The sequence below is a fragment of the Phyllobates terribilis genome, unplaced genomic scaffold (assembly GCF_046119375.1).
Source record: "Phyllobates terribilis strain yellow unplaced genomic scaffold, ASM4611937v1 Scaffold_37__1_contigs__length_12642776, whole genome shotgun sequence".
Classification (NCBI taxonomy): domain Eukaryota; kingdom Metazoa; phylum Chordata; class Amphibia; order Anura; family Dendrobatidae; genus Phyllobates; species Phyllobates terribilis.
The window spans coordinates 478,654-493,324 of record NW_027362797.1 but is presented as its reverse complement, the minus strand read 5'-3'; positions in this window follow the sequence as shown (position 1 = coordinate 493,324).

Here is a 14,671-nt window from a genome sequence, read left to right as displayed (position 1 = left end):
GATGAAGAAGAAGAGGAGAAGAATGACAATAGAGGAGATTTCACCTATGAGGTACCAGGATCTAAGGAGGCATTTACACTGGTCAATCGCAGCACTTACATGACCACTGACCGGTTTTATGAAGCCGATTGGCAGTCATTTATTAACCTGTTCAGACTGATCAACTGCACCTTCATGCGCAGAAAGCCATCCTTAATATGATATCTCTGTGCACATAGAATAAAAATGTACTTGGCAGCTCGTTTACACTGGATGATCTGCTGCCGAGAACACTGATATTTAAGTTAGCTGAAAGGGGTATTCCCATTTCCAAGACCCTATCCCAATCTTTCCTCATGTGCAGGGCATTGCAGGACCTTAGCGGCAAGCTGTCACTATGTCAGTGGTCGTAGCGATTAATACCTAAGGTCCTGCAATGCCTACACTTGAGGAAAGGACATAGCGAATCAGAAAAACTATACTATATTTCTAATTAGAGGTATTTGCTCATACTATAATTATTACAAATACTACATATTGGGATAGGATCTTGGAGATGGGAATACCCCTTTAAAGGGAATCTGTCCCATGTTTCACCTTTATAAACTATTAATATGGGCATACAGATTATAGACTGCTGATGAGAGTGATACCTGCATGTCTCATCAGATGCCTTGCTGTTGATAAATCATCTTTTATTAGTATATATAAATGAGTTCTTCCAGGCTATGGGGAGGACGCTGCCTGGAAGAAAACGCTGCCTCCGCACTTTATGTCCATGTTTCTCACTTCCCATCAGAGTCACTCTGTACCTGTGACGTCGGCTGCTCGAGAGGAAATCTCGCACATGAGGTTTACTGTTCTCTCCGCAGTCTTCCATCCTTCTATATACACAGGCATGAATTTGTGTGGTTGTCTACCTGGAATATCAAGTTGAAGGTTCCTTTCTGGAAGCTGGGGCCAAGATTTATTGGTCCCTATAAATTAACCAACGTCATTAATTCAGCAGCGTTTCGTCTTGAGCTACCTCAGGCCCTTAAGATCCACAATGTGTTTTACAGGTCTCTACTCAAGAAATATGAAGAACCTCTTGAGTCCTCTCCCCTGCCGCCGCTCCCAATCATGGTTGATGGTAATTTGAAGTTTCAAATTTCGAGTGCTGTGGATTCTCGTCTCCAGTGTCGTTCCCAACAGTACTTGGTGCACTGGAGGGAAAGGATGTGGGTTTCGGCATAAGAGGTGAATGCCCCTAGGCTAGTTCATTTGTTCCACACCTCTCATCCTGAGAAACCTGGCGCTGAATGTCTGGAGGCCACTTGTAGAAGGGGGGGGTACTGTCATGGGTGTATCAAGTGTGACAGACAGTCACTCTGGATCCGGCTGTAGAAGGTCACTGTGCTTGGCATTGCAGACGCCTTCTTGATTCTCTCATCTCTGTAGTGTAGTGATATCCTACTTCCTTTAGGACCCAGCAGCGACCTCCACCTTCTGCTGCTAATTGACACACCTTTTCTTGGTAGTTAAAAGCTCTCATTGTCTCCAGAGAGTCACCGGTGATAGTTCTATGTTCATCTACCCATGCCTGTAGTTCTAGTAGTCATCTAGTTTCTTCTTGGACTTCCCTTGGAGGACAGTTGGCATTATCTCTCTGGTATCTTCTCATGCTAAGTGTATCCAATTGGTTTGTTGACTTTAGTTACAGGGGGCCTGACTAGTATTCACCCCGTCCCTTCCCTACCTCGGGCCTGGCTCTAGGGACATTCAAGGATTAGGTTTCCTGCTCGGCGAAAGTTGCAGAACCTATATAGGAACGATAGGCAGATATATCACCCTGACTACCCTAGGGGTCTTCACTCCGCATTTTCCTAGTTGTTGGTCTCCCTCCCCCCTCTACCCGTCATTGTATACTTGTGCCTTCCTTCACCTTGCATGACAGAAACTCAGGTGATTTCTCATACACTTGTCTGCATGCGCCCTTAGACTGTCAGCCGAACCTGGTCATACCGGCGAGTTTGGACGACTTTAGTCTGGTGTGTATGGGGGGCTTTAAAGGGGTTGTCCACTACTTTCACATTGATGCCGTAGGATAGGGTATCAATGTATGATCGGGCGAGGTCCCGCACGCGGCACCCCCGCCGATTAGTTGTCAGCAGTGCCAGCCGCAAGTACTTGCTTGCGGTGCTTGGCTGTCGAGTTGTAGTGGCCGCGGCAGGGTACTGCACATCCGCCTCCCATTCAATTATCTATACCATAACTATTATCTAAAGGGTATAGGCAATTTTAGTCTGACTTATCAGTAGGGGGCATCAGGACTTAGCATGCCTAGGGCAGCATGAACACAAAATACGGCCCTGGATAAGGGAAGTGCCATATATACCAAGGTACTGGCTTATATACAGAGGTATAGCCACATATACTGGGGTACCGCTATAATTCAGGGATACAACCATATATATAGGGGACGTGCCATATATACTAGGGTACAGCAACATATACCGGGTAACCGCTATAATTCAGGGGTACAGTAATATATATATAGAGGAAGTGCCATATATACTGGGCAGCACTGGGATGGATAGTTATAATCCGTATACACAGCATGGTAAATATATAGCACAGAGCAGTATACCAAATAGAGGTATTACCTAGCAGCAAAGTAATGGCACCTCAGTAACAGCCGGAATTTTTTGTTCCCCAAGATAAGGGCAGATAATGTGTAACGGGTCTGGGAGGCGGAACCTCTGAGCTACTATACAAGGGGGCGGTCCTTGTAAGGGAGCGGGTGGCAATCAGGGATGACGGGCAGGCAGTCACAGCAGGTGACCAGGACAGTCTCTGAGTGGACGGGCTGGAGGTCACGGAAAGTGACCGGGGCAGTCTCTGGATAAACGGGCAGGGAGTTACGGCAAGTGACCGGGGCAGTCTCTGGATGAACGGGCAGGGAGTTACGGCAAGTGACCGGGGCAGTCTCTGGGTAAAGGGTAGGTACGACCTGTGATGGCAGAGCCTCCGGGTAGGCTAGCAGGCAGATGGTAGATGTGTGCTCCCAGGTGAACAAGCGAGAGTCTCTGGAATGGTAGGTGGTCACAGCACGTGACGGCGAAGCCTCCAGGTAGGCTAGCAGGCAGGTAACAGGTGGGCGCTCCCAGGTGAGCGGGCAGGAGTCTCTGGAAAGGCAGATGGTCACAGCACGTGACGGCGGAGCCTCCAGGTAGGCTAGCAGGCAGGTAACAGGTGTGCGCTCCCAGGTGAGCGGGCAGGAGTCTCTGAAAAGGCAGATGGTCACAGCACGTGACGGCGGAGCCTCCAGGTAGGCTAGCAGGCAGGTAACAGGTGTGCGCTCCCAGGTGAGCGGGCAAGCTGGTCCATAGACAGACTGACAGGAGTTGGAAGGCAGACCGTCGGACCTCAGGCTAGCAGGCAGGTGACTGGATATCAGGCAGGACAAAGGCAGCAAGCTGGCAGGAATCTGGCAGGTAACTGGCAGGTAACTGGCAACGGGACCTGAGGGCTGAAGCACAGGTGAGACACAGGTGCAAACAACATTGCTCGGGCACCTCCATTTTGGAGGAGGTGCCCTTTATATGGGAGGTCCTCCGGCAATTGGCCGGGGACTCCTTAGGACGGCGCGCGCGGTCCCTTTAAGAGAGGGGGAGCGCGCGCGCGCGTGCCCTAAGCACACTGCCGGGGAAGGAGCGCGCGCCGGAAGCAGCGGGGAGAGCAGCGCTGGAGGACGCCGCGCCAGGAGCGGGGAGGTGAGAGGGACGGCGTCTCTGCCTAGAACGGGGCAGAGACGTCGATGCTACAGTACCCCCCCCTTTAGGCCCCCTCTTTTTTAGGCCAGAAAGAAATTTTTCAAGGAGAAGCGGGGCGTTGATGTTCTCCCTGGGTTCCCAAGTTCTCTCCTCAGGACCAAACCCCCTCCAATCTACCAGAAAAAAGGTTTTTCCTCTTACCCTCTTGGAGGCCAGAATACTCGCTACCTCAAAGATGTCATCAGCGGAAACCGGAGCAGGAGGGGCACCTGGATTTTTGGAAAAAGAGTTAAAGACAACGGGTTTGAGGAGAGATACGTGGAAGGAGTTGGGGATCCGTAGGGTGGCCGGGAGTTTTAATTTGTAGGCCACAGGGTTAATTTGCCTGAGGACTTCGGAGGGGCCGATGAATCGAGGACCCAACTTGTAGGAGGGTATTTTGAGCCGCACATGTTTGGATGAGAGCCAAACCTTGTCTCCCGGACGGAATTGGGGCGGATCCAGACGTCTCTTATCAGCATATCTCTTCATCCGCTCAGAGGAGAGAAGAAGAGCGGACCTGGTGCTCTCCCAAATAGTAGAAAATTCGCTGACAAGAGACTCCGCAGCAGGGTTGTCCACAGAAACGGAGACAGGAAGTGGAATCCGGGGATGTTGGCCACCAACTATAAAGAACGGGGATTTGGAAGAGGACTCGCTCTCATGGTTGTTATAAGAGAACTCGGCCCACGGTAGAAGATCCACCCAGTCTGAGTGGTGAGCATCCACGAAGTGCCGGAGGTAGCTGGACAAGATCTGATTGATCCGCTCCACTTGACCATTGGACTGAGGGTGGTAAGCGGAGGAGAAATCCAGGGTAATGTCCAGCAGCTTACAAGTGGCTCTCCAGAAACGAGAGGTGAACTGAACCCCACGATCCGACACGATGTGGAGGGGCAGACCATGGAGACGGAAGATGTGGCGGATAAAGTCTTTAGCCAACTCGGGTGCAGACGGAAGACCAGGCAGGGGAATGAAGTGGGCCATCTTAGAAAAACGGTCAGCGACAACCCAAATGACGGTACAACCGGCAGAAACTGGAAGGTCGGTGATAAAGTCCATAGCGATGTGTTGCCAAGGAGCAGCAGGTACGGGAAGGGGCAGGAGATGGCCGGCAGGTACAGTACAGACCTAAAGTTTGGACACACCTTCTCATTTAAAGATTTTTCTGCATTTTCATGACTATGAAAATTGTACATTCACACTGAAGGCATCAAAACTATGAATTAACACATGTGGAATTGTATACTTAACAAAAAAGTGTGAAACAACTGAAAATATGTCTTATATTCTAGGTTTTTCAAAGTAGCCACCTTTTGCTTTGATGACTGCTCTGCACACTCTTGGCATTCTCTTGATGAGCTTCAAGAGGTAGTCACCAGAAATGGTTTTCCAACAATCTTGAAGGAGTTCCCAGAGATGCTTAGCACTTGTTGGCCCCTTTGCCTTCACTCTGCGGTCCAGCTCACACCAAACCATCTGGTCATCTGGCATAGCACCCCATCACTCTCCCTCTTGGTCAAATAACCCTTACACAGCCTGGAGGTGTATTTGGGGTCATTGTCCTGTTGAAAAATAAATGATGGTCCAACTAAACGCAAACCGGATGGAATAGCATGCCGCTGCAAGATGCTGTGGTAGCCATGCTGGTTCAGTATGCCTTCAATTTTGAATAAATCCCCAACAGTGTCACCTGCAAAGCACCCCTACACCATCACACCTCCTCCTCCATGCTTTACTTTGGGAACCAGGCATGTAGAGTCCATCCGTTCACCTTTTCTGCGTTGCACAAAGACACGGTGGTTGGAACCAAAGAACTAAAATTTGGACTCATCAGACCAAAGCACAGATTTCCACTGGTCTAATATCCATTCCTTGTGTTCTTCAGCCCAAACAAGTCTCTTCTGCTTGTTGCCTGTCCTTAGCAGTGGTTTCCTAGCAGCTATTTTACCATGAAGGCCTCATGCACAAAGTCTCCTCTTAACAGTTGTTGAAGAGATGTGTCTGCTGCTAGAACTCTGTGTTGCATTGACCTGGTCTCTAATCTGAGCTGCTGTTAACCTGCGATTTCTGAGGCTGGTGACTTGGATAAACTTATCCTCAGAAGCAGAGGTGACTCTTGGTCTTCCTTTCCTGGGGCGGTCCTCATGTGAGACAGTTTCTTTGTAGCGCTTGATGGTTTTTGCAACTGCTCTTGGGGACACTTTCAAAGTTTGCCCAATTTCTCGGACTGACTGACCTTCATTTCTTAAAGTAATGATGGCCACAGGTTTTTCTTTACTTAGCTGCTTTTTTTTTGCCATAATACAAATTCTAGCAGTCTATTCAGTAGGACTATCAGCTGTGTATCCATCAGACTTCTGCACAACACAACTCATGGTCCCAACCCCATTTATAAGGCAAGAAATCCCACTTATTAAACCTGACAGGGCACAACTGTGAAGTGAAAACCATTTCCGGTGACTACCACTTGAAGCTCATCAAGAGAATGCCAAGAGTGTGCAAAGCAGTCATCAAAGCAAAAGGTGGCTACTTTGAAGAACCTTGAATGTAAGAAATATTTTCAGTTGTTTCACACTTTTTTGTTAAGTATATAATTCCACATGTGTTAATTCATAGTTTTGATGCCTTCAGTGTGAATGTACAATTTTCAAAGTCATGAAAATACAGAAAAATCTTTAAATGAGAAGGTATGTCCAAACTTTTGGTCTGTACTGTAGATGTCGGGGAACTTTGTTACGAGCACAGGATGAACAGGCCGCGACGAAGTCTACCACGTCCTTACGTAGGGTAGGCCACCAGTAATGCCGGGCAATAAGTTGAAAGGTCTTTTTTTGGCCAGCATGGCCAGCTAGTTTAGAAGAATGTCCCCAGCGAAGAACCCTCTCCCGATCTGGCACAGCTATGAACGTCTTACCGGGTGGAAGACGAGTTAGATCCAAGGGAGCCACATTCATCACCTTGGAGGAGTCGATGATGTGCGTAGGTTCCTCCTCTTGATCGGAGGACAGGAAAGACCGAGACAAGGCATCAGCTTTGACGTTCTTGTCCGCCGGACGGAAATGAAGAGTGAAGTCGAAGCGGGCAAAAAACAACGACCACCGGGCCTGGCGAGGATTGAGCCTCTGGGCATTTTGGAGATATGCCAGGTTTTTGTGATCCGTGTAGATAATTACCGGGTAGAGAGCCCCTTCAAGCAGATAGCGCCACTCTCCTAGTGCCAATTTGATGGCTAGCAATTCCCGGTCTCCAATGGAGTAGTTGCGCTCCGACGAGGAGAAGATTTTGGAGAAGAAGCCGCACGTTACCATTCTCCCGGTAGAAGACTTCTGGGTGAGCACCGCTCCGGCTCCGGAGGAGGAAGCATCAACCTCCAGGTAGAATTGTTGATTACAGTCCGGACGGTGCAGGACGGGAGCAGAGGCGAAGGCTTTCTTTAGGGAAAGGAAGGCCTCCTCGGCTTCAGGCGACCATATCCTGGGGTTAGCCCCCTTACGGGTAAGTGCAGATATGGGAGCAGTCCGAGACGAGAAGTGTGGGATGAAAAGACGATAATAATTAGCGAAGCCCAGGAATCGCTGTATCGCCTTCAAACCTTCAGGACGAGGCCATTTTAGAACGGAAGAGAGCTTCTCGGGATCCATTTGCAGACCTGTTTGGGAGATGACATAGCCCAAGAACGGAAGGGAGGTCTGATCGAAGAGGCACTTCTCGTATTTAGCGTAAAGGTGGTTCTGCCGAAGCCTAAGCAGGACCTGACGAACATCCCTCCGGTGTGTGGGGAGATCCGGAGAGAAGACCAAGATATCGTCCAGGTATACCACTACGCAGGAGTACAGGAGGTCACGGAAGATGTCATTGACTAGTTCCTGAAAGACCGCGGGAGCATTACAGAGACCGAAGGGCATCACAAGGTACTCGTAGTGACCGTCCCGGGTATTGAATGCCGTCTTCCACTCGTCTCCTTGACGGATACGGACCAGATTATACGCTCCTCGAAGATCCAGCTTGGAGAAGATCCTGGCGCCCTTGAGCCGGTCAAACAATTCGGAGATGAGTGGCAGGGGATATTTGTTTTTTACCGTAATGAGATTGAGTCCTCTGTAGTCAATACAGGGACGTAGCGAGCCGTCTTTCTTTTTGACAAAGAAGAATCCGGCTCCAGCCGGGGAGGTAGATTTTCGGATAAATCCCCTAGCCAGATTCTCTTCAATGTACTCAGACATGGCTCGGGTCTCGGCTGCAGATAACGGGTAGATACGCCCACGGGGAGGAGTGGTGCCAGGTACCAGGTCGATCGGGCAATCGTATGGCCTATGGGGCGGCAACGTCTCAGCTTCCTTCTTACCGAAGACGTCCGCATAGGGCCAGTAGGGAGCCGGGAGACCAGGTAAGTTAGCTGGAGTAGGCTGAGGGCGAAGTGGACGGACCGGAACCAGGCAGGTCCTATGGCAGTCAGGACCCCATCGGAGTACTTCACCGGACCGCCAGTTCAATACGGGTTCATGTATCTGGAGCCAAGGTAGACCTAGCAACAAGGAGTGAGAAAGTCCGGACAGCACATGCAATGAGATCTCCTCAGAGTGCAGCATTCCCACCTGTAGGGTTATAGGTTCGGTGACGAGCAGGATGGTCTCCGAGAGAAGTCTTCCATCCACGGAAGCAACTGACAATGGCTCCGCCAGGGACTTGGTGGGAATATGGTATCTCTCTACCAGAGACTGGGCGATGAGGTTTCCAGCAGCTCCAGAATCCAGATGGGCGAGTTCGAAGAGACGGTTTTCTCCCCAAGCAATAGAGACCGGTAAGGTCAGAGACGGAGAGGACTTACTTTTGTCTAGGACGACCTCTCCGAGTGGTCCTAGACACTGGCGTTTCCCGGCTTTTCCGGGCAGGAACGGATGAAGTGCTTCTTACTGCCACAATAGAAACAGCTTCCCTCGGCTCGGCGAGATTCTTGGCGAGAACCGACCATCTTGGTCTGGTCGACCTGCATAGGCTCAGGAGAGACGGAGGGAGTGACGGGTTGCTGAAAAGTAGGAGCTAGGCGTGGAAACCTCCTCTCACGGGTGACCTCTTTGGCACGCTCCTGGAACCGCAGGTCAATCCGGGTGGCAAGAGCTATCAGGTCATCGAGGGTGGTAGGAATGTCCCGACCGGCAAGTTCATCTTTAATACGGCCGGACAGACCCTCCCAGAAGACTGAAACCAGAGCGTCATTATCCCAGGCCAGCTCCGAGGCAAGGGTACGGAACCGTATGGCATATTGGCCCACGGTGAGGCTTCCCTGACGGAGGCGTAGCAGTGACGATGCGGATGAGGTCTTCCGTCCGGGTTCGTCGAAGACTTTCCGGAAGGCCGTGAGAAAGGCAGGCAAGTTGGACACCAGGGGGTCTCCTCTCTCCCATAGATGATTTAGCCAGGCCAGAGCCTCTCCGGTGAGATGGGACATGATGAAGGCAGTTTTGGCCCGGTCGGAGTTAACCTGGTGGGACAGGAGTTCAAAGTGCAGGGTGCACTGATTTATGAAGCCCCGAGCCTGAGCGGAGTCGCCTCCGAAGCGAGGAGGTGCAGAAAGCCGGGGTCCGGGGTAGGATACCATAGTGTTGGTGGACAGCGGAGCTGTCGGATTGCGAATCATGGCGCTGGCGGAGGTTGCTGGCGGAGCAGTCAGAGTGTCCAGGCGAGAATTGACATTCCGCAGGTGACCCAGGATGGACTCCTGTTGGGACCTCTGGCGGGACAGTTCATGACACAGGTCCGAGAGCCAGGGAGCTTGGGTGCCACCGGGTTCCATGGCCCGAGCAAACTGTAACGGGTCTGGGAGGCGGAACCTCTGAGCTACTATACAAGGGGGCGGTCCTTGTAAGGGAGCGGGTGGCAATCAGGGATGACGGGCAGGCAGTCACAGCAGGTGACCGGGACAGTCTCTGAGTGGACGGGCTGGAGGTCACGGAAAGTGACCGGGGCAGTCTCTGGATAAACGGGCAGGGAGTTACGGCAAGTGACCGGGGCAGTCTCTGGATGAACGGGCAGGGAGTTACGGCAAGTGACCGGGGCAGTCTCTGGGTAAAGGGTAGGTACGACCTGTGATGGCAGAGCCTCCGGGTAGGCTAGCAGGCAGATGGTAGATGTGTGCTCCCAGGTGAGCAAGCGAGAGTCTCTGGAATGGTAGGTGGTCACAGCACGTGACGGCGAAGCCTCCAGGTAGGCTAGCAGGCAGGTAACAGGTGGGCGCTCCCAGGTGAGCGGGCAGGAGTCTCTGGAAAGGCAGATGGTCACAGCACGTGACGGCGGAGCCTCTAGGTAGGCTAGCAGGCAGGTAACAGGTGTGCGCTCCCAGGTGAGCGGGCAGGAGTCTCTGAAAAGGCAGATGGTCACAGCACGTGACGGCGGAGCCTCCAGGTAGGCTAGCAGGCAGGTAACAGGTGTGCGCTCCCAGGTGAGCGGGCAAGCTGGTCCATAGACAGACTGACAGGAGTTGGAAGGCAGACCGTCGGACCTCAGGCTAGCAGGCAGGTGACTGGATATCAGGCAGGACAAAGGCAGCAAGCTGGCAGGAATCTGGCAGGTAACTGGCAGGTAACTGGCAACGGGACCTGAGGGCTGAAGCACAGGTGAGACACAGGTGCAAACAACATTGCTCGGGCACCTCCATTTTGGAGGAGGTGCCCTTTATATGGGAGGTCCTCCGGCAATTGGCCGGGGACTCCTTAGGACGGCGCGCGCGGTCCCTTTAAGAGAGGGGGAGCGCGCGCGCGCGTGCCCTAAGCACACTGCCGGGGAAGGAGCGCGCGCCGGAAGCAGCGGGGAGAGCAGCGCTGGAGGACGCCGCGCCAGGAGCGGGGAGGTGAGAGGGACGGCGTCTCTGCCTAGAACGGGGCAGAGACGTCGATGCTACATAATGTTACACTGAAGCAGTTCACCTTATCAAGCAGTACCAGGGCTAGTGTTTTACAGTAGTAAATATATATAAAGAGGAAAATAAGTACTTGATACACTGCCGATTTTGCAAATTTTCCCTCCTACAAAGAATGGAGAGGTCTGTAATTTTTATTGTAGGCACACTTCACCTGTGAGAGACAGAATCTGAAAATAAAAACCATAAAATTACATTGTATGATTTTTGAATAATTAAATTGCATTTTATTTCAATAAATAAGTATTTGATCAACTAGCAACCAGCAAGAATTCTGTCTCGCACACACCTGTTAGTTTTTCTTTAAGAAGCCCTCTTTCTCTGTACTCATTACCTGTATTAATTGCACATGTTTGAACTCTTTACCTGTATAAAAGTCACCTGTCGACACACTCAATCAATCACACTCCAACCTCTCCACCATGGCCAAAACAAAGAGCTGTCTAAGGACACCAGGGACAAAATTGTAGACCAGCACAAGGCTGGGATGTGCTACAGGACAATAGGCAAGCAGCTTGGTGAGAAGGCAACAACTGTTGGCACAATTATTAGAAAATGGAAGAAACATAAGCTGACTGTCAATCTTCCTCGGTCTGGGACTTCGTGCAAGATCTCTCCTCCTGGGATACAGATGATTCTGAGAGATGTCAGGAATCAGCCCAGAACTACATGAGAGGACCTGGTCAATGACCTGAAGAGAGCTGGGACCACAGTCTCAAACATTACCGCGAGTAATACACTATGCAGTCATGGATTAAAATCCTGCAGGGCACAAAAGGTCCCCCTGCTCACCAGCACATGTCCAGGTCCAATAGAAGTTTGCCAATGACTATCTGGATGATCCAGAGGAGGCATGGGAGAAGGTCATGTGGTCAGATGAGACCAAAATAGAACTTTTTGGTATCAACTCCACTCGCCGTGTGTGGTGGAAGAAGACGGGTGAGAACAACAGCGCAAATGTTCACCTGTAAAGTTGGCACTAGAATCTTTGAAGTATTATCTCTTAGGTAAGACATTTAAGCTTGCGTCAGGTCATGCCCCGCTGAACTGGATGAAGCATAATAAGGAAAAAAATTCTAGAGTGACAAGTTGGTTTCTCTCGCTGCAGAATTTTAATTTCTCCATAGAACATAGAAGACGGAAATCACAGGGAAATTACGCATTATCAAAAATTCATTGTATGGTGGCCCAAAATACCCAGACCTCTGGTCTAGAGCAGTGGTCCCCAACCTTTTTTGCACCAGGGACCGGCTTGAAGCAAGATCATTTTTCCATGGCCCAGCAAGGAGGGGGTGGGGTGGGCGGGGCTTTGGTCATATGGGGGCGGGGTAATGGAGGGATTTGGAGTTTAGTGCATACTTATCATATAGTGTAGACCAGGTCCCCGCCAGGAGCTATGCCAGGAGCCCCACATAATGTGCTGTGCCAGGAGCCGCATCACTGAGGCCCCATCACGCCCTGCAGCAGGACAGGGCAGCTGTCCTGACAGCTGCTGTTCAGCTGCATTTACTTCATCCCAGGGGCGGACACAGACTGTAGTGGGCCCCTGTGCAAGAAATTTTTGGGGGCCCCCCCGCCCTTCATAAGGCAACAAAGTTATGTAAACATAACCCCCCCATGTGCATCTCTCACCCCCCCATGTGCAGCTCACCCCCGTGCATCTCTCATCCCCCTCCGTGCATCTCTCATCCCCCTCCGTGCATCTCTCATCCACCCCCCGTGCATCTCTCATCCCCTCCGTGCATCTCTCATCCCCTCCGTGCATCTCTCATCCCCCCGTGCATCTCTCACCCCCCCGTGCATCTCTCATCCACCCCCCGTGCATCTCTCATCCCCCCCGTGCATCTCTCACCCCCCCGTGCATCTCTCATCCACCCCCCGTGCATCTCTCATCCCCCCCGTGCATCTCTCATCCACCCCCCGTGCATCTCTCATCCCCCCCGTGCATCTCTCACCCCCCCTGTGCATCTCTCACCCCCCCGTGCATCTCTCCCCTCCCTCCCATGTGCATCTCTCATCTCTCCCCTCCCCCCATGTGCATCTCTCATCTCTCCCCTCCCCCCATGTGCATCTCTCCCCTCCCCCCATGTGCATCTCTCATCTCTCCCCTCCCCCCATGTGGATCTCTCATCTCTCCCCTCCCCCATGTGCATCTCTCATCTCTTCCCTCCCCCCATGTGGATCTCTCATCTCTCCCCTCCCCCATGTGCATCTCTCATCTCTCCCCTCCCCCCCATGTGGATCTCTCATCTCTCCCCTCCCCCATGTGCATCTCTCATCTCTCCCCTCCCCCCCATGTGGATCTCTCATCTCTCCCCTCCCCCATGTGCATCTCTCATCTCTCCCCTCCCCCCATGTGCATCTCCCATTCCCCCCACCTCCTAGTTAATTGAATTTAAAAAAAAATAAAACTTGTTATACTTACCCCCATGCGATCCCTGCAGAATCCTGGCGCTCGTCCAAATCGCTGACACCAGGTTCTCCTGACTTCCGGCCATGTGACGGCGCCCCCACATGACCGGAAGTCAGGGGAATCATGAAGGTGCTGCCGCAGCAGCGCAGCGCTAAGATGTCCCGGACCCGGCGCTTAGCATGCGGCCGGGGGCCCCATGAGGAGAGAGACGCACAAGGGGGGGGCTCCGAGGGGGCTCCTACCGGCCGGGCCCCATACTGGAGTCAGGGCAGTCATGCCCTGATGGCGGCCCTGCTGGAGGCTGGAGGGGCCCCCTCTCCCCGCGGACCGGCTGAAAAACCCCAACGGCCCGGTCCTGGTCCGCGGACCGGCGGTTGGGGACCTCTGGTCTAGAGTGTAGCGTCAGTGTCTCTGCCTCCTGCCATGAAAAGATGCCGTTTCCCTCACCGCCATGGCCCCGGTCCGGCGTCCTCCAGCTCTCCTGCTCCTGTTGCGCGAACTGCGCGCAGCTTCCCGGGCACTGTACTTAGGGCGCGCGCGCTCCCTCCTTCTTAGAGGGGCCCTGTGCTCCGCCCTAAAGAGGACCACTCCTATTTAAATCACCTCCTCCAAAATGGAGGTGCCTGTGCAAGGTTGTTGTTTGTGTGCTAACACTCTCCTCAGCCCTCAGGTTCCAGTGCCCGCCAGTCTGTCTATCAGCCGTGCCTGCCAGCCTGTTTATCAGCTGTGTCCTCCAGCCTGTCTATCAGCCGTGTCCGCCAGCCTATCAGCCATGTCCGCCAGCCTGACTATCAGCCGTGTCCGCCAGCCTGTTTATCAGCCGTGTCCGCCAGCCTATCAGCCATGTCCGCCAGCCTGACTATCAGCCGTGTCCGCCAGCCTGTCTATCAGCCGTGCCCGCCAGCCTGTCTATCAGCCGTGCCCACCAACCAGTCTATCAGCCATGCCCACCAGCCTGTCTACCTGCCGTGCCTGCCGGCTTGCCTACCCAGATCATCTGTCAGGTTACCTGCTGTGCCTGACTGCTTGCCTACCCGGATCATCTGTCTGGCTACCTGCCGTGCCCGCTTGCTTGCCTACCCAGATCACCCCTCAGGCTACCTGCCGTGCTCATCCGCTGTACCTGTCAGCTTCAGCCACCTGACCTGTCAGAGTCACCTGCTCTTCCACAAGGTCGGTCCCAGAGTGGCACCTGGTTCACCGGCCTGGTCCCTCCTTGGTTCACGGAGTCGACTAAGCCTCCGTATGGCCAGGGTAGGTCCAAGTGGGCACTTAGTTACGCCCCTCTGGTCCCTCCTTGCATCTCAGCACAGAGGTTCCACCACCCGGATCCGTAACAGTTTGCACAGTCCATGAAACCTAGTGGCTCCAAGGCTCCTTCGCTCTCAGACCTGTACCAAGAGGTTTATTGCCAGAGATCCCAACATGATACTTGTTATGTTCTGCAACTTAGAACTAAGGAATAGGAGGGAAAAACTGTCCCTGCACTGAGACTCACCTTAACCCTATGCTGGGGAGGGTGCCCTATTCCTTGTGAATAGCCCCACCGACACTCCTGCACTGAAC